The sequence below is a fragment of the Canis aureus genome, chromosome 16 (assembly GCF_053574225.1).
Source record: "Canis aureus isolate CA01 chromosome 16, VMU_Caureus_v.1.0, whole genome shotgun sequence".
In the NCBI taxonomy this organism is placed as follows: Eukaryota; Metazoa; Chordata; class Mammalia; order Carnivora; family Canidae; genus Canis; species Canis aureus.
The window spans coordinates 33,683,817-33,705,118 of NC_135626.1; the positions used below are offsets into that span (position 1 = coordinate 33,683,817).

A 21,302-nucleotide genomic window follows, 5' to 3' on the forward strand; every position below is an offset into this window, starting at 1 on the left:
GTATCCTTGATACACCATGTTGATCCCATAGGATTCATTTGAGGCTGTGCCCACTCCTCTTTTATACATATCTGCTGTCTACCAATTCTGTTAGACTCAGATCAGGTTTAACTTCTTAAGCGAAATTTCCCTGAACACCTTTCTCCCCCCACCCCACGCCCACGGCCCCCTGCACCAAGCACTCACACACACACAGACTAGGTCTTGGGCTTCTTTATATATTCCAGTGGCATCCTTTGCAAACCTCTGTCATGGCATTCAACATTTCATATATAATCATGGATTTGCTGCTCAGTCCCCACCAGCCTGAAAAGACTCTCTCTCTCTCTCTTTCATCTTTATTTTTCTAGTCCTAGCACACTGTCTGGCACATCATAGTCGCTTAAGCAATGTTAGATGAATGACCCAATTTGCCTAGTGGTGGCAAAGCCCTGCCTTCAGCTGTCCCATTCCATGAGCTTGCCGTAGATCCTGGGATAATATCTCAAGAGAAGCTGTCCACCCATTTAAAAAGACTACGAACAGGCTAAATATTAGTCATTCACATACTCTTTTCTCATTGAGTTGCCTTAACAAATGGCAGGAACAGATGGCATTCAAGACATGTTGTCATTATAAAAGTATGAAAATGTTATTTGTGTTTTAAAAAATTTTTTAAAAGAACCCGCACATCACTGCAGACTATTTTAAGAGTAGTCCTGGGAAAGCTGGTGTGGGGAAAATACTGTTCTTTGACTTTTTCCTTTTTGGTCTTGCCATGCCATCCATCTTCATCACTGGCCCTCTTCTTTCTGTAATCATGATAACTCTCAAAATTGAGTTCTGAGACTGGTTTGATATCCTTTTGTTCTAGAAGGAATGGGAACATTATTATGGATTGTACACCCACTATGTGCCAAGTACTAGCTACAGTACAGATTAACAGAACTCCTCTGTACTTTCTTTAATACGTAAAAATGGAATTTTACTATGGAAGTTCATGTGGCAGCAATGGAGAGGTCACTGTGGATCAGTTAAGATTTGATGTAGTGCCAGAAACTAAAATTTAGAGTCAGGGACCCTGACCTCATAAATGTCCCTACCCATGTAAGTACACAGCATCTTCCTTGCAGAAAGTTCCAGCTAGAAATTCTGGCTGGCTTGCCTTATTGTTAGCTGAGCACTAAGATCAATAGAGCAATATTTTATGAAATTCAATTTATCAGAAAATTTGACGACTTAAAGATGATGGAATGTCTTATTTATTGGCAATTGTAGAAACTTCAGGAATGTTTGGCACAGTGAATGCAGAAGCCTAAAGCTGATTTGAAATTTCCTGTCCTTGAAAGAAGACAATGATGGAGAGTTGCTTTTGAAAGCTGAATCTCAATTCCAAACCTTCACAGCCATGGCACAAACAAGCCAAGAGTCTAAGCCAGAATGACAGTGTCATTTGCAATGAGTTCTAAAGGCAAAATCAAAGCCAAACAAAAAACTAACATATCTTTACAAGTGGGTACAGCCTACAAAAATGTTAGCCTTTAAACTTTATCCCTTTGCCAACCTTCTCCCAAATGAAGTTGTAACTAATATCAAGTTGCAACTGAGAATCCCTGAATGCTTTCTGTCCTGTATGGGATCTGGGAACAGAGAAAGGGCACAAATGAAAACACTAAGGAAATCCAAGTAAAGCCTGTAGTTTAGTTAATAGTTGTGTATTAATGCTAACTTCTTAGCTGGGAGCAATGTACAATGGTTATGGAAGATGTGAACGTTAGGGAAAAGTGGGTAAGGGGTTACAGAAACTCTCTGTACTACCTTTGCAACTTTTCTGTAAACCTAAAATGATTCCAAAATGTAAAGTTGATTTTAAAAATTTGAGAGACTCAAATCCAGAGGTCACTGCAAGTAAGATGTGAAATATGAAAAAGGATGTGAGAGCTCGAGTCTGTCCAAAGGCCTGAATATGGAGTCCCCTCTCCTCAAATTAGCTGTCTCTGTGATTAAGTTCTTAACCTGCCTGAACTTTAGTTTCTTCATCTCTAAAAATTGGGCATAATTGAACCTACTTTATATAATTATTATGATAATTAAAAGAGTGTCTAAAACAAACTTGCAGGTAGTAAATGTTCAGTGCCCATTAGTTGAATTTAATCAAAGGCCAAAACAAGGTAAGAGTCAAAGCCAAAAAAGAGGGGTTTTGGTGGTGGTGTTTTTTTATAGCAGAAAATCCTTGCCAAGTCACCTCTCACAACTTCTGGACAGGCAAGAGTCTCATTTCAAGGACAGGGCAAGCTGATGAGCATTGCTGGTCATTGTCCACCAGGGACCTCTGGCAAGACTCTGCATAAAGTTGAACTTGGCACCATCTATTTCTCACCTTAAGTAAACACCTCTAATTAATGTAAAATCATTTCAGCCCTTTGACTCATGGAAAAAAATTTTTTTTTTTTTTTTACAAATTTTTTTTCCAAGTTGCTTGAATTAATAGCAACCTTACTTCCCTAGGTAAGTCCCATTATAAATAGACATTACCTCAAGGGAAAGAATCCTGATTCTGTCTGTAACATATTTTTTTCTTATCTCTGGTGTTGGAGAAATACATAAAAAGTAAACAAAAGTAAGCAAACTGACACATTCATTTATCTTCTCATCTCCCTTGAAATAGATAGATTGCTAAGAAAATTAAATGTCAGTTAAGGAAATTACAGTTCAGAGAAGCTGAGCAACCTGCTCGGTACCTCCCAGCTGAGAGCGGAGGAGTCAGAACTTGAGCCTGACTCCAGGAACCATCCTGTCTCCTGCTAGATCACCTACCCACTCCACTGGAGTCAAGTTGAAGAATGCTAGTGGAATTTTGTCTTTTCTAAGCGGATTTTTCCCTCCAGAGCAGAGCTTCCCAGCATGGATGGGCAGCATGTTAGAGGATCATCCACTCCTACATATAGATTTGTGAAATTCATTCCATCTACTTCTGTCTTTATAAATCAAATAGGTACATTTTCGCTATTGGGTGCAGATGCAGAATCAAGCCTTCCCAACATGTCTCCTTGCTCTTAACAGAGCTGCCTCTATCCAAATGGAGCCTCTTAGGGAGATACCCATTGTGCTGAAGGAGATACCCATAGTGCTGAGCTGCCCTTGGACCCATCATCACAAAGCACCCAGTTTTTCCTACACTGCATGGAAAATTGGCATGAGTTCTCAGCTCCCTTTCTTGCTTCTGAACCTGGGTCCTGCACCTATTGTTGCCCAGCACTCCTGTTTTTCAGGGGAGTCCTGTTTGCCTTAGGTTGAGGTCTGGATCTGCTTACCTAATGGTGACCTCAGTTTCATTTTTCCGGTATGATTTCCAGGACCTTCTCTTGCCTTTTCCAGGTGTCTGTCTGGCCTAAGTCATTTCAGCCCTCTGAACCCTGCCCTCCCATGTTCCTGACTTTCCTGCTGGATTGCCTGAGCCCAAGATACACACACACACACACACACACACACACACACACACACGCGGAGGAACTGCCTGACTTGCAAGTGCTCATTAGCATTAAATGCCAAGTTTCAGGAATAACCAGCCTTCTTGGTTACAAGTAAATCGGAAATTGCTGCATTAACGCAGTAATGGAAATATAATGAAGGAATTTATTGTCCCTGAAAGACACTCTCTGCCACACAAACCCCATAGCGTATCTCCAGACGGTAAGTACAGCTCCATGCCTCTAATTCCTCTGCCCCACAATTATCTTGGGAGGACCGTGACCCTGCAGTTCTTCCTATTAAAAGTGTATTTCCTTACAAAATGAACTGTGCTTTATTGAATCGCATCATTTTGATCACTGGAAATTGACATATTGGGCTCATTAGCCAGGAAGTTGGATAGTTAATTTATGAGGCTTCCTCGGAGCCTGTCCCAGACCACTCATCGAGGGATCTAAACAGCCCACGATAAGATGGAAGAAAGTTACTCTGGCAGAGTTGCATTATTTTCCTCTCATTACAGAGATAATGAACAGCAAACTTCCCTGGTACAGATACCACTTCTCACTCCTTGCCTCCCCCCACCTCAAAATGATTTTGCTTTATCGCAACCCGATACCATTTGATGGGCAAACAGTCTTATTCTGCTCATTAGCACCGTTTTTCGTTTAAAATGCTCCAACTGCTGAGATGAAAAGGCAATCTGAGTCTTTGCCTTTATCTTTAATATTTAAAACTGTTCACACAACCTTTTAAAAATCAAATATTGATGCTGCTACCTGTTGTTCTTCAAAGTGGAGCAATTATACTGCAGGCCCTTCTCGGCAAGACTGTCTTTATTAGAAATGAGGATGGGGATGTTAAGGAGGCATTTCTTTCCCTCTCCGTGGCCTCCTTCCACCCAGGATGGGAAGCGGGGAAGAGCGCTTGGCTCTCATTAAAGGAATGTGCTGAGGCAGCCACCCGTAGTGGGAGGGCTGGCAAGGGATGCGGAGATGCAAGGAGCATCCTCAGAGTAGATTTTGCAGAGTGGTCCAGCGCCCTTGGAGCTATAGAGCTTCCTAGGCTCCCGGCCAGCTTGCCCGCAGGAGGCCGGCTTCCTTCAACCTTTACTACCTGGATTCCTGGGGACCCGCAGGTCTGGACGATGGAATGGTTCCGCACTGCCCTCTAGTGGCTGAGCCCAGAGGTAAGCGGCAGAAGGCCGCCCTCCGCTGCATTCAGCACTCAGGGAGCACCTGCCCTGGGCCAGGGACTGGGGATACTGAGCTGAGCGAGACACACGGTCTATCCTCAAATTCCTCATGGTCCTTAGAGGAGACAAACACATAGCAAATAATTACAAAGCAGTGCGTGCGTGTTATTACACACAAACACATTCAGAAACATCACCACCCCGCGTGCGGGGTCTCAGGGGACCCTGAAAAGGTGACCTGGAGGGATGAGGAGGGGGTTTGCCAAGCAGAGGAAAAGGAGACGTAGCTCGGGGCCTGATTGGGAAGAGCCAGGACAAGACTGAAAGGGTGAGCAGTTAGGAGACAGTAAGAGTTCAGTTGAGGTACTAGGTGCTGTCAGTTTTTAAGAGGCACATTTCCTCTTCACGTTTAAGCATCTCTTTGGGATGCCTCCTACAAATGGTGGTGTGTCACTTGTAGTGTTTTTCTCTTTTCATGGTGGAGCATAAAATCACCGTGCATTTTACAGTCTCTCACATCTGATATTTGAGGAAATACAGTAAAGTAAGGGCTTAAATTAGGCAGTGGTTGGGGAGATGGAGACGACATGGCAGGACAGCATAAGGTAAAGGGACAGAAGAAGATGAAGCAGTGGGTCTAGAGACAGAGAGAAGAGGACAGGTTATGGAGACTTTTAGGAGGAGGGATTTTTATAATCGTTGAATGTATGTCAGAGACGAAGAAGAGGGGAGATCCTCAGTGGGTGTACGTGTAAACAACTGGAAGAAACTAGGAAAAAAAAAACAAGGTTCACTGTGAATATTTAAAGTTCTTTGACGATCGCAGGGGTATGGGGAATTACATACCAGGAAGTCTCCATGAGGTCAGCTCACTGAATACAATTCTGTGTTTTCAGTGGACCAGAATGATGGAGGCGGGATGGGGAGAGGGTCTGGAAATGGAGCACATGATTTATTTCTGGCCTTTGAGGCGTAAGATTGTCTTCTGCATGTAATTTGCTCTAACTTATCTGGCAAATACACAGGCCTAATTGTACAGATAACCTGGGAGCCACTGAGTACGTTTGTCACGGATGAGATGGAAGAGGACCATTTGCTTGCCCATGCTGGATTCCCAGTGAGCTGATTCTAGGATCTTTCATAAAGACCCCCGCCCCGTGCTGCACGCACTCTCCACAGCCTTCCCTCTGTAGGCATTTTACCATATTAAGGACGCAAACTGGCTCATGTAACTATTGCTTTGGAGCCATGAATTGGAATATCAGTTGCATTAAACAGAGCCACATATTTCTGAGATTTTGGTTATTGCTGTATTTATCTTCTCATCCCTAAGGTGAGATTCTAGTTGGTGCAGACAGCTACTTAATCATTTTGTTGGGCTTGTCGCGGTTGCTGATTTGTAGATTTTATTCCTATAGCCAAGGATCGGGAAGAGAGAGAAGGGCATTGATGGGGTGGTAACGGCAGCGTTGGTGGACACTACCAGAAGGCAGAGGGGTATAGCTCGCTCTGATAAATGCGGCAAATCTGGAGAATCACTGTGGTAGGACAGTGCTTGACAGCAGGAAATTATTTCTTAGGAAAAGTCTCCTTTTCTAACATGGTTTCACATCATTGCAGAAAGAATAGGACAGACATGCACTCACATCTTCCCTCCTTCGCTCACTGGCTGGGCACCAAGGCAAGTCATTTCACCTCTTTCAAACCCTGGTTTTCATAATTTGTAACTCGGAGATGGTAATACACCATACTGCCCATGTTTTGCTTAAAAGTAAGCAGGATGACCTTTGTAAAGCGTCAGCGAGGAGTCTGTCGCATGGCAGGTATCTGGTACCTCCTGTCCCAGACTCCCTGTATGACCCCCATCCTGGATTGCTGGTGTCTCAATCACTCTGGAAATATGGATGGATCACTCTGCTGTTCCCTTTGCATGACTTGTATTTTCCCATCCTATCTTCACTGATGCCTCCCCCTACCCTAGATACCTCTGGACATCCACATCCTACCATCTCCATCTCCAAGGCCCACTTCAGATGTCAGCTTCTATGGGAAACATCCCTGGCACTCCTGGATGGAAGTGGAAGCAGGGATTTCTCTCTCCTCAGAGCCAATAGAACAGCTCAGCGTGTGGTCCGCGTGGGCTCTTTCACAAACATTATCTCTGACACGTAGAGCCCTGTGACCTATTTACCCTAGCTGAGCCTTAGTTTCTTCATAAAAATAGTGATAATAAAAATATCTGCTTCCTGGGGCAAGTGGCAAGGATCAAGTACCTAATACATGCCCAGTGGCAGACACATAGAGCTCAATAGATGGTAGTGATGTTGACATAGTAGTAGCAATAGTATATCTAGATGCGATCTCTAGTCAGAAAATGTAATTTCCTTGGCTGCTTGTTTCTGGAAAGGATGCAGGCTGTTTCTAGAAATTGGTCTCTTTTTTCATGGTCTCCCCCGTACTGGTTAGAGGCTGCAGTTGTAAGTGGCTGCAGTGAGGGATCCAACAAAATAAATGCATCAGAGCCCTATTCGGATTTGGATTGTGAACGATGTTTATTTATCAGCTTAAGACCCTAAGCCTTCCTTCCCGGGCACAGGAAGTGTTCATTACATTTGAGAACCTCTGAGAAATACAAAGCATGTGAAAACTGGACAACAATGGAAAATCTCAAATGCACAGTCATTCAGAGGACAAGACAAAGAGCTCTGGTGAATATAGAATGAGTGACCTTCCAGATGGGAACAGGGGTGGTCTCACCTTGGGAGAAGAAAGAAGCAGTGGGATGGGAGTACTTGGGAATTCCCCCATGATCCCCCAACAAATATACCTGTGAGCAAAAGGTTTCCTACTTTTATGCATTTGTCTTCTCTGTTTATTCCACGATTTTCAGAGTCAGCCAGCATCTGAGGAGGAATATTAAGAGGTTCACCATTTAGATAATGGGACATAGTATATAAATTCCTAGTATATAGAACTAGGCCATGCTTTACTGGGTTTCAAGGTCAGTATATTCCAACTACCCAGGTGACTGTCATTTGTCTGCTCCCATGCATGATCGCCCCATAAGATTTGTGACATGAATCATGAAGAAAGAAGGGAAAGGGGTTGCCTGGGTGGTTCAGGAGGTTAAGTGTCTGCCTTTAGCTCAGGTCATGATCCTGGGGTCCAGGGATCGAGTCCCACATTGGGCTCCCTGCTCAGTGGGGAGCCTGCTTCTCCCTCTGCTGCTCCCCCTGCTTGTGCTCTTTCACTGTCTCTCAAATATATAAATAAAATTAAAAAAAAAAAAAAGAAGCAAAAGGAAAGGAGAAGAGATGAGAAGAAAAGAGGAGAGAAGGGAAAAGGAGAGGGAGAGACCTCATAAATGGGGCCTCATCTACTTGGGTAACAGATATGTTACTGGCACTATATTCCTAATTTATCCCTGGGTCATTCAGTGCCCCTGAGAGTTGGTATTCTCAGTAGCTACCCAGTTGGCCCACTCCTTCATAGAGGTCTAATTTCATGGGGGAGAACAGATTGGAAAGGAAGACTGACCAGACTTTTCCTGTCCAATATGGTAGCTACTAACTTCATATACTTGAAATGCCTCAAGATCAAATTGAGATGTACTTTGAGTGCAAAATATATCATCCAAATTTCAAAAATGTACTCTGAAAAAAGAAAGCAAACTATCTCATTAATAATTTCTGTATAGATAGCCTGCTGAAATAATATTTGGGATATATTGTGCTAAATGAAATATATATTCTTAATGTTAATTTCATCGTGGAGTTTTTTTAGCATAACTATTAGAAAATTTAAAATTGTAGATGTAGACTTGTTTTCTATCTCTACGGAAAGCTGCTCTAGATTGACCCCTGGGCCCACATTATAACCATTATATCACACATAACCCAGATTTTAGCATGAGATGTGATTATAGAGTATCTTATGTCAAAATTTTAAACTTATTTAAAAATTATTTTATTTGCATGTAAAATTGAGACAATGCAAAGGGCACAAGAAGAAAATTTAGTCTCATACCCCTGGCCCTCCTTTTCCAAATTCCTCTTGATTTCTCCCCCATAAGCAAGCACCCCATTAGTGTTCTATACACCCTTCCAGAGATATCCAAGAAATAGCACTGCCCAGTGCCTCCTCCAGTCTCCACCATTCCCTATTGTCTGCCCTGTCTCACTTATTTACATTATCTGCTGGCCACTGTGGGCATTTGAGTATGCCTTAAAGAGTGACAGTTCATGGTGGACAAGAGTCCATAAGAGCAAGGACACTGAGGAAGATAATGTTGAATGATTAATTTGAACACAAAGATGTGAGGGATGAACAAAAGGACTTATTATCTGATCATCCCCCAAACATTTGCAATTTCTAATGTCTTTGAAAAATTGGCATCAGGGATTCTAACATAATTGGTGGGACCAGCGATACCCACATAAGGGAATGTTAAGAAAGTGATCTATGAGCTCTGTTGGCACCTGTGCACCACTGTGTCCACCCCAATGTCCCTCAAAAGACATTTTTCCTCTTTGGAGATGAAATAACTGGAGATGGGGAGTTATTTACCTAAGGGCTTGTGAATCAGAGATTGAATTAAATGACCCTAAACTAGAAATAACTTTTCTAAGGCAAGTTTTAGTGTGTTAATTAAGGTGGCCTAACCTTGAATTTTCACGGTTTAGGGAAAACAGTGGCCTGAAGATGAATCCATTTATAGCTTACTATATGTTTAGAGAGAGTTTCAATGCTATTGTCTTTATAATTATCAAGGCAACCCTCAGAGCCTGGAGGATGGGGAAAGGATAAAGAAAGTCATTCTGTATTACTGTGCCCCGCCCCAAGCCTTGAATATCTGACAGAGTGGTAGAAAGAACATCAGGGGAAACTGAAAGAGCAAGATGGTGGTTTACTGAGTTCCACCTAGGCTCACTGAGCAGACTGGAGGGCAGAGCTTGGAACAGGTCCCTTGATGATGCTGGGTACCACCATGTCCATTTTTTGCAACAAATAGAAACCAACCATCGTTCAAGTCCTGGGGATGCAGTAGCAGACAGGAAAGGGAAGTGTAAACATGCCTACATTATCGTTTCCCAAAAACTATAAATATATTTAAATACATAGGAGTGTACTCAACCCAGCTTGACTTGAGCTAGTGCATATCACTAGGTGGACCCCCAGTGCACCAAAGGAACAGAGGAACAGAGGTTTCCATGGAGACAGTACTACTGGCCAGTCATCTGATATGATCTTGATTCTGGTTGCTCTATCCAAATGGCCACTCACTACAGAGTCAAAAAAAAAAAATTGGATCCAGGCAACGAAACATGAGAGGCTTGGCAAGAAGTCTGCAGGCTCTCAAAGTCCTAATAGGCTAAGATTTAAAGCAGAAAGAGCTAGTCCAACCAGGGAAATTGGGAAGCTAATTGTGAAGCCAACATTGAACCATGGTCACAGAGACAAAGCACAGTGAGGCAGGAGACCCATCTTTAAAGTCAGTCTTTGTCCAAATTCTGACTCTTTAACCCATTAGCCGTGAGACACCGGGCAGGTCACATAACTCTCCAAGTGACAGCTTTCTCATCTGGAAAGTGGGAAGACCACACCTACCTTGCAGATTTTGAATAAGGGTTTAAAATGTTCATAAAGTACACAAGGACACATGTAAGACCAATTATTAAATGTAAATTTTGCTCATATTATTAAATTATTAAAATAATATTAAATTAACAAAGCCATTGGTTGGCAACACTGACTCAGAAGACAAGTAGTATATGAGACTCACGTCTAAAAACCCATATACCAGGAAAATTCATTCCAGACAGCACTCTCTGGGGTCCCCCTCCTTGGTCAGAGACCAAGAGCTGAGGTTTAGGCAAAGGGCTTCAGTGCCAAAACCTACGTATGGCAGAATGTACCTAGCCTAATGTCGGCCCCTTGCCATACGTTCCCTTAAGGAAGATGGAAGATAAAGGGCATTATGTTCATGTAGCCCACAAGGCCAGACAGCATCCTTCACACCTGTTCTCTATTCCTCCTGTCATCCCCACCAATGCCAGCTGCGTTCAAGAGATGCTCCGTTATAGTGGTGCTGCCCAGCCATCCCTATAGAATCTGCGTATCTGTTATTTCAAGAGTCAATATTGCCATGTTACATAGGGTTTTTTTTTAATTTTATTTATTTGATAGAGAGAGAGATGGAGAGAGAGTGAGCATGAGCAGGGGGAGGGGCAGAAGGAGAGGGAGAAGCAGACTCCCCACTGAGCAGGGAGCCCAACACGGGGCTCGACCTCAGGACACTGGGATCATGACCTGAGCTGAAGCCTAACCAACTGAGCCACCCAGGTGCCCTGGATGTTACATAGTTTTAACTCTTTTCTTAATAATAATGACAATAATAGGATTTGTATAATAAAAAGCGGAACATGTGATCACTTCATCTGATTTTTCAACACTGACTCTAGAAGCCTGGTCTCTTCATATAAGAAAAGCAAACTGACTCAGATGGATGGGATAGAGGAAGATTGGAGTAAACTTAGCCTTGCTAAGGAAGAAACGTCTATCCGCCCTGCAGGGTTAAGAGTGGTGGGCGAGATCTTGGAAATGCTTCTTCAACCCTCCTCCACAACTCCATGTATGGTACCTCAAAGCAGAGCTCTCCAGTCGGCTTCCATTTTGTTCCTTATCCACACCTCAGCCACTTCCTTCCTAACAGCCCCAACCCACAAACTCCAAATACTTTACTGCTTTTTTTCAAAACTACATCACAAAAAAAAAAAAAGCCTTCTCCTAATTGTCTGTATCCTTTACTTCACTTTTATGTCTTAACAATTAATCCTTTTGATGTCTAATTATTACTCTGAAATCTTCATAGCATAAAATGTCTAGGTAAGCACTGAAAAGAGCCCTTGATCCAGATGAATGACATCACATAAATGGTATGTCCAGATGTCAGGCTGATTCTTTTCTAATTTCCTATGGGTTATGGTATTTGTGTATACATACCCAGCATTTCCACCTCAGAGTCTCTGAGTCAGTATGCTTCTGTACCTTCAGCATAAAACAATTTAGAAGAAAAATAAAAGAATAAGAGGAAGAGGATGTATGCTTCCCAGAACAAAGAACAGTGTCATCAGTTTATTTCTAGTCTTGAACCTGCCATTTACTTGCTGTGCAGTCCTGGACAAGCCTCTCAACTTCTCTTTGTCCCAGTTGTCTGGGTTTTTTGAGGAAGAGGTTGGGCTTGATTGTCTCTAAAGTTCTTTCAGCTCTAGAATCCACTCTTCAAGTCTTGCCAATCCATGTACATGCTATGCTCTAGTGATGCCAATGAGTTGACTCCAGCTGTTTCTGCCAGGTTGCTTTTTCTTACCGTGATGCCTCTGGAGTGCCCCTGTGAGCAAGCAGCCCACTGGATTCTTACATTCTGCCTTTACAAATCAGCCCTTTGGCATCTTGAGCTACTCTGTAGGAAACCAGACTAAGTGGTGTTCTTAAATCTCTTAGGCTCACTAATTACATTCAAAGACCTATTACACACCTCAGCAGAGCAGTCAGAGATATAAAGCAGGAAGCTTTAGTTGCAATGAAAGGACACCTAATTTATACAGCATGCTGTCACACCTTCTTCACTAACCCTTCTAGGCACTGAACCAACATTATGGGCTTGCTAGGCCAACAATAGGAGGGGCGAGGATTTTCTCTGCTGTTCTGGGTCTAGAAACCACCAAGGGTATTCAGGCACAGACTGGCCAAATTGAGCCCGTTCAGGCACATCCATGAGGACACCATCTTTGGTCTTTAAGAGTTTACCCCCAATCCCAGATACTACTTAGAAGCTACATGATTTACCCAAAATTGTTTCCTCCAACTTCCAGATTTGTTCTCTTTCAAGAGTTGTAGACCTTGGAGTCAAACAGGCCTGGGCTGGAATTCTAACTCTCTCAATTACTAACTCTGGAGTTATAGTTATGAGACCTTGAACCTCCATCTCCTCTTCTGTAGAATATGAATAATAACACTTTCCTCATGTGCGTACTGTAAGGATTAAATGAGATAATGTTTGGGAAGGAATAAGTACAGGGCCTGGAATATATATATATATATTATATATATATAGTTACAGCTGTTGTTGTGGGTATTATGGATGGTGATATCCATCAGCCTATTGTGTTCACTTAAAGTAGAGTGAATAATCGACTAAGACTGTATCTTAAAGGCAAGAATCCCAACACTCCTGCATTTTGAGTTTAGAAAGCTCCTAAGCCAACTCCAAATAAATAATTAAAATGAGCATTATTAAATTCTGAAATTTACAGGGTCATTAGAAATGGAGTGCAGCCTCTCATTGGTGGACTTTGAAGTTGCTCTTTGAGACAGTGGGAAGACCATGAACTTTGATTCAGCAAGACTTCTTTTGAGCTGTAGTTCCCTTACTTGCTTCCCTCATACCCTTGAGTAGAGGTCATAGCCTGTCTGTACCTCATTGCCTGATCTAAAAAGTGGCTAACTGTGTTGATGGGAATGCACACTTGTGCAGCCACTATGGAAGACAGTATGGAGGTTCCTCAAAAAATTAAAAATAGAACTACCCTAGGATCCAGCATTCTCACTACTGGCCATTTACCCAACGAATATGAAAACACTAATTCAAAAAGATACATGCAACCCTATGTTTCTTGTAACATTATTTACAATAGCCAAATTATGGACGCAGCCTAAGTGTCCATTGGCAGAAGGTGTGATGTATATGTATATAATGGAATATTACTCAGCCATAAAAAAGAATGAAATCTTGCTGTTTGCAATGACATGGATGGAGCTAGAGAATATAATGCTAGATGAGATAAGCCAGTCAGAGAAAAACAAGTGTTGTATCATTTCACTCATATGTGCAACTTAAGAAACAAAACAAATGAGTGAGGATAAAAAGAGAGAGAAAAAAAAAAAACAAAAATCAGACTCTTAACTATAGAGAACAAACAGATGGTTACCAGAGTGGAGGTAGGTGGGGGCATGGGGAAAGTAGGGGAAGGGCATTAAAAGTACACTTATCCTGATAAGCAACTGGCTGATGTATGGAAGTGTTGAATCACTATATTGTATATTTAAAACTAATAAAACACCATGTGTTAACTACACTGGAATTAAAATTTTAAAAAACATTGGCACAGCATCTGATACATAGTTCTCAGAATTTGTGGGTGCATTTTCCCCTGGCTTTTCTAATGAACCATGTTGAGAATGTAGTACATGCATTTTCCCCCTGGCTTTTCTAATGAACCGTGTTGAGAATGTAGTACCTCTTCTGCCAAGTCAGATGGTCACCTCTCTCTTTTACACAATTAAGATTCTATTTCCTCTCAACTACTCCCTTTGTACTGTTAACATTTCCATTTAAGCTGTAGGGAATTATTTCTGAGTATATTATGGGAGATTTGGGTCAGGCTGCCTCAAGAGAGAATATAATGGAAACCTCACATAAGCTTTGTGTCATACCATGCAGGTGACTTTATTGAATCTTTTGGAATTTCTGAGGGTAAGGTTTACTTATGCTTGGCTGTCCTCAAGAAACACAACCCTATGAGTGTTATCTCCATTAAACCAAAAGACCTTCAATATGTTTATTTAGTGAATTAAGTCTTTTTTAAAAAAAGTTGCTCTGCCTCCTTTTTTTCCCCCCAATCTAGAAATAGGAAGATAGGCAACATGAGGGACTTACACCAGAATTGTCTCTGAGTTCCCTTCCAGACTTAGGGATAAGTTTACCTTATTGTGCACATAACTTTTGATAATAACAGTTAAATCACTTCTTTATGATTGTTCTATAACTCAGATATACTTAATTTCAAACTGACTCTCCTTCCATATACCTGAAGTTTGTTGAATGGTTTGGGACAATTGAAAGATGAATGGATAAAGAAGATGTGGTCTATGTATACAATGGAATATTACTCAGACATTAGAAATGACAAATACCCACCATTTGCTTCAACGTGGATAGAATTGGACGGTATTATGCTGAATGAAGTAAGTCAGTCGGAGAAGGACAAACATATGGTTTCACTCATACAGGGAATATAAAAAATAGTGAAAGGGAATAAAGGGGAAAGGAGAAAAAATGAGTGGGAAATATCAGAAAGGGAGACAGAACATGAGAGACTCCTAACTCTGGGAAACGAACTAGGGGTGGTGGAAGGGGAGGGGAGTAGGGGTGGGGGTGACTGGGTGACGGGCACTGAGGTGGACACTTGACTGGATGAGCACTGGGTGTTATTCTATATGTTGGCAAATTGAACACCAATAAAAAATAAATTTATAAAAAATGGTTTGGGACAGCTGACTTTTTAAGTAAGATGGTGTAAATATATATATATATGTATATAACATATATCATGTGTCTAATAGTATCAGTATAACTGGATAAGACCTATTTAAACATGAAGTAGCAAATGAGATGTGAAGATAAATATGATGGTTAATTTTATATGTTAATTTGTCTGGGCCACAGTGTCCAGGTATTTGGTCAAACATCATTCTGGATGCTTCCGTGAGGGTGTTTTTGGATAAGACAAACATTTAAATCCATGGACTCTGAATAAATCAGATTGCACTCCATAATGTGGGTGGGTGCACCCAGGCAGGTGAATGCCTGATTAGAACAGAAAGACTGGGCTGCCTGGAACAAGAAGGTATTTTGCAACAGATGGCCTTCAGACAGAAGCTGCAACATTGGCTCATCTCTGGTTCTCCAGCCTAAGGCCCACCCTATAGAATTTGAACTTGCCATATACACCCACTGATTCCTTTTCTCTGGAGAACCCTAACTAATCCAATAAACAATCCCAAACACCTTGACTTTAAGCCACGGTGGGGTTCCTCCACCATCAACTCGTATTTTTAAAAAACCTGTCAAATTTCACCATTAGATAGTCAACTGTGCTATCTAAGAATTTCTGGCAATTAAAGCACAGGCTTTAGAGCCAGAGATAATGGGGGGAGGGGGGATAAAGCCCCAGCTTCCCAACCAATGGGCTGTTGGCCTTTTGGTGGAAAATCACCAGAGGCCCAGAGGACAGGTTATGCCCTGTGGGAGGCCTCTACTACACAGATGAGGTTAACCCACTATCCTACCATCTAAGAGGAAGCAAATGGCATAAGTGTAATAAATACCACACTTGTTTGGTGCTGGGTTTGGTGAGGGAGAAATTATGAGAATGAATTAAGTCCAGATTCAGAACTTAGCATGGTATCTGACACCAAATAACCATTCAAACCAAGATGGCAGCTATTATGAACAAGATCATCACTGGCTGTCAAAGAATCAACCATCTCTTTACCCTAAAAATACACTGGCTAAATTCATTTTCCTCTAATATAGCAGTGTCATCAGAATAAAAGAGATGAGTCCATTAATAACAGGACCTAGCTAACCACGAGCTGCTGCAAACCTGTGTTTGCTGTATGAAGACATCCAATTTTACAAAATGAATAACCTGAGGTTAATATTTTGCTCTGCAAAATAATACATGGCTTTTAGATGGTTTCAAATCATCAAGATAATATTGCATGCTCCCCTCAACACATAAAGCTCCACCCTGTCTCAAACCAGTGTAAATGTCTGCAGGTGAGGAAATCAGGGGACTTCCCTGACCTACAGATTTCTCCAGGTCTTCTCCCGCATTGAACTTTAGTAGCTAAGTGTCCATTCCAGTGGTCACTCTTTACCTGAAAAAGAATCTTGCTGCATCTGCACCTGCCTAAGTCCTGCATTCACAGACAGGAGGAGAAATCGCAATTCCCCACATAGCTTCCTTCTGAAATGGGCTGAGATGCTTGCATTTCCTCATATCAAGATTGTTGGACTTGGAATCAAGAAGACCTGGCTTTGTCACCACCACCAGTTGTGTAATCCTGGAAAAGTCACCAAGCCTTCAGCAACTGCACTTTCTTCTCTTGCTTGCAAAATGATCATCACACCTCTCGCCTCATTTCGCAATGGATTAAAATAAAACATACAGGAGAACCATGAAGCAGCCAGAGGGAACCAGGATCTCCCCTGCAGCTTCAACTTTTCTGTGCAACTCTGTTTCCTGGTCTGCATGAGACAACTTTTTCCAACATGCTGTGCACCAAAGTAGTTCATTGAAAACACTGTAATTAACATTACAGTTAAAATGACACTATTGGCAATGTTAATTACTACAGTGCAGATGTACCATTAGATATCATACATAATGTTGTCAAGCCTTTATTTTTAAATTAAAGTGCAACAAACCATACCCTGGCTACACAGCTTTTTTTGATTAATACAAATTAATGTTATTTCAGTGTCTAGGGAAAGGGTGGGGATAAGGGGGCATTGCATCTAGCTGTAAGAATGTATAGGCAAATGGTTGAGTTTCAGGTGGATTCTACTTCCCCTGCTCTGGTCTCTACATCATAGAGAGTGTGAGCTCCATGAGGCAGGGTCTGTGCCTGGTTTTACTCACTGTGCCATCCTCAGCTCCTCACGCACAGTTTAGAGGTGTTATTTTATGAATAACTGACAAGAGGCATGAGTGAATGAATGAAGAGAGAGCCATGTAAGCAGGAGTGGTGAAGAAGCAGAGTGGAAGAAATAGAAGGGCTTATTCCTGATGACACTGGTTTTGCTTTGTTTCATAGCCTTTAAAAATGATCCAGGGGAGGTGTGGGGCTTGGGGGGAGAGGAAGGGGTGTGTGTGTGCCTGGGTGGCTCAGTGCATTAAGCATCAGACCCTTGATTTCGGCTCAGGTCATGATCTCAGGGTCCTGGGATGGACCTCCAGTTGGGCTCAGCACTGTGGCATGAAGCCTGCTTAAGATTCTCTCTCCCTCTCTGTCTGCCCCTCGCCCACTTCACACACTCTCTAAACAAATAAGTAAATAAAATCCAAAATGAGGGGCAAGCAAACATCACAGCGCAGAAGTCAGTGGAAGTCCTCCATTGTGATGTTTAGCACTGTATCCCACTGGGCCCTGGGAAGTGGGGAAGATTGCATGGGTCCCTTGACCTCAGCTAGGCACCCATGCAGAAGTCAAAAGGTGGGGGAGAAAGAGAATGAAAATGTTGGGCTGCTACATGTATTATTTATTTATTTCTCACAATCCATGAGAGAATTCTCCCCCAACTTTTTTTTTCCTGTGGTAAAATACACATATAAAATGTGTCATATTAACTATTCTTACATATACATTTCGTGATCTTAAGTACAATCCCGTGGTCCTTGGTGCATCCATCTCCAGAACTCTTCTCATCTTGCAAAACTGAAACTCTGTTCCCATTAATAACTCCCTGTTCCTCTTCCTGCAGCTCCTGAAAACCATTCCCACTTTCTCTCTCTATGACTCTGACCACTCTAGGTACCTCCTATAAGTGGAATCTATTTACATTTAAAGTAATTACTGATAAGGAAGATTTGTTCTATCATTTTGACATTTGTTCTCTATATGCCTTAGAGTTTCCTTTCCTGTATTTTCATAAGGGATATTTTCTTATCTCTACATTATGTTTAGGGAAACTGAGGCTTCAGGAAATTAACCAAAGCACCTACGGTCATCAAGAGGCACATTGGGAATCATTCGACTCAAGAATCCTTGATTCTTCCACCTGCTGTGTGCCAGGATGTTTTTTAAGTCCTGGGGAAATGCAGAAAGCGTACCACATGGTCCCTGCCAATGTGCAACAATTTTCTTAGGAACATTAGACATTAGACAGCACAGATGGAAAGATTTCTAGAAGTGCAGGAAAGTCCCAGATACTTGCCTGATGGGGACAGAGCATATATCCTCTAAGAATTCAGAGCAGTGGGACACCTGGGCGGCTCAGTCTGTTAAGCATCTGCCTTCAGTTCAGGTAATGATCCTGGGGTCCTGGGATCAAGCCCCAGGTTGTGCTCCCTGCTCAGTAGGGAGTCTGCTCCCTCTCTTTCTGCCCCTCCCCCCTGATGCACGCTGTCTCTCAAATAGATAAATTAAATCTTTAGAAAAAAAATAATTCAGAGCAGTTCCTTTTACACTGCCTCACATACCATAGGTGCCCGTGGATGTTACTGGTTGAATCTCATGGTGCTATTTTTCATATCATTTGAAGAGAATTACAGAGATCCAGCTCTGCTCTTTGGGATCTACTCTCTACAGTAGATGGATGTGGCAATGGACAATAAGCACTCTAACAATGTGTATACCATTTGACACAGAATTTGCCCAGTGAAAGATCCCTGGAGTAGTAAAACTATTTATCCATAGGATACTCATTGCAGTACATTTTTGAAATAGTGAAAAAGTGAAAGGAATGTAAATATTCAACAAGCCATGTACTTTTTTTATACTGATTATGCAACCATTTCAAAGGAATATTACAGAACAGTTTAATGACCCAGAAATATTCATGTTTGTGAAAATTATATATGTATATTTATATAATATATAATCATATGTGATATTTATGTAAACATATAAATAACAATATTGTGTTTGCATATGTAATATATAATTATTTGTGTATAATAAATATATAGTACATAATAATTATGTAATATTTATTATTATGTTAAATGGTATGACATTCATCTATTATACTATATTATAGTATATTATATATTAATATAATTACATTTAATATAATTGATATATTAATATATAATGTTACAGTTAATGTTATATATAATAGTATATATTTATATACACAAACTCATATATATGTGTGTGAAAAATCACTTATCTGATTATACAGACACATATATAAAGTGAGCTTGTTAAAATATGGGTATATAGAATTATATATATGTGTTATAGTATATATAATTTTAAGAATATATATACCAAAGTATTAGTGGTGATCCTTGGGTAATTGTGGAATTGTGACTTATTTTTTTTTAGAGACTTTATTTATTCATGAGAGATACAGAGAGAGAGAGAGGCAGAGACACAGGCAGAGGGAGAAGCAGGCTCCATGCGGGGAGCCTGATATGGGACTCGATCCCAGGACTCCAGGACCATGCCCTGGGCTGAAGGCACGCGCCCAAACCGCTGAGCCATCCAGGGATCCCCTTGTGACTTATTTTTATTGCCTTGAGTCATTCTATATCTTTTTTTTTTTCTGTGTCATATTTGTTTTATTTTATTTTTATTTTTTTAACCATATATAATACCTGTATATTATCTTAACAATTAGAAAAAGTAAAATTTACTTAACAATGGATGCAATGTCAAACACAAATCTATCTTTAACCATTTTACTGCAAAGAAAATCATGAGTTGGGACGTGAAAAGAAAAAAACAAGCTCTCATGATCTCATACTGACTATATATGTATTTATTAGAGACTGGAGAATAGGAGTGAACACTGTGGGGTTATCTGGTTGCAAAGAATAGATAACTTGAGAAAAAAATGGATTTATTGATGAGAGGTAAAGCATCTGAGAGAATGCAGCTCAGGCTTCGTGGAGGAACTGTGAACAAAGAGATGCGAAGGTTTCTGAAGGTCAAGTGGCTGTTCTCTCTCTCAGTGCACAGTTTCCTCCATCACTGTTGGCACATCTCCTTCTCTCTTCTCTCTCTTTCTGGTCTGACTTCCAGCTACCCAGCAGGCTGAGTCTCTGGGCCCCACGTGACTTTCCAGTTCAGGTACTCAATACTGCCAGGCACTCAAAAGAGTTGATACCAGATTCAGAAGGGGTAAGATGAATGACTTAGCTTTTACCCCATAACAACCTCCAAAACTTAGGGACTTGAAACACCAATTATTTAGCTTCCAAGTCGTGGGTCTGTGGGCAGTTCTTCTGGTCTAGGCCAGGCTAAGCTGACCTCGGCTGGGCCAGTCAGCTGGCGGGTCAGACAGGAAATGATCAATCTGAGATGGCTTCTCCTGGGATGATGCTCTTCAGTGTGATGTCATCCCTCACCAGGCTAGCCCAGGTTCACTGACATGGTGGTCTCAGGTCTCCAAGAAGGAGTGAGGAAATAAGCAAGGCCTCTAAAAGCCTACTCTCAGAGCACAAGTGCTGTGTTCCCTATTGGCCAAAGCAAGTGACAAAGCCAGCCCAGAGTCAGAGGTAGAGAAGCAGACCCCTATCTTGATGGGAGCAGCTACAGGGGCATGTTGTAAAAAATGCACTTACAGGGAGGGGAAGAATTCTGGCCACTTTTGCAATCTGCCCTTTACTCTGCCAAACACCCAGGCTGACATGAACTCCATCTTGTAGCTGCAACACATTTACATTTTTCCACGTAGCCCCAGTGATTGATGTCTCAAGGGGAGAGAGAGACTGGAGACTTGTGCATACGTTTTTCACTGTTTCACCCTGGAAGTGACACCTGTCATGTCCCCTCATATCCCATGGCCAACATCAGTCACATGGGCTCCACCTTACAGCAAAATGGCAGAATAATAAGTTAGTTGAATATTAGTGGGCATTACTGTCTGCCACAGTAAGCCATCTACAGACCTATTTGATTATTCACAAGGTTAGTGTCAGAAAAGTAGAGGGGCAGGTAAGGGTAGTGCTATAGAGAAAACGTATGAAACCGTGACTAATTAAAGGTATCAGATGTTACATGAAGCCCTTAAGGAATCTCTAGGCCAGACAGCTGGGACCAAAGGAGTCAGAATAAGCAGAAAGAAAATCCAATCATCTCA

The 21,302-nt window shown here is 41.6% G+C and overlaps 1 protein-coding gene and 1 long non-coding RNA gene across 4 annotated transcripts in view; one reads left to right on the plus strand and one right to left on the minus strand.

Annotated features, from left to right (window-relative positions):
- Positions 1 to 21,302, plus strand: part of CA10 (carbonic anhydrase 10) — a 473,876-nt gene that overhangs the window by 349,430 nt on the left and 103,144 nt on the right. The gene's annotated exons all lie outside the window — the stretch shown is intronic.
- On the minus strand, positions 7,181 to 9,823 carry LOC144285317 (uncharacterized). The gene is made up of 3 exons (XR_013353625.1): positions 9,780 to 9,823; positions 7,495 to 7,548; positions 7,181 to 7,402 (listed from the first exon to the last, which is right to left on the minus strand). It is a non-coding gene; the product is annotated as an uncharacterized LOC144285317 (long non-coding RNA).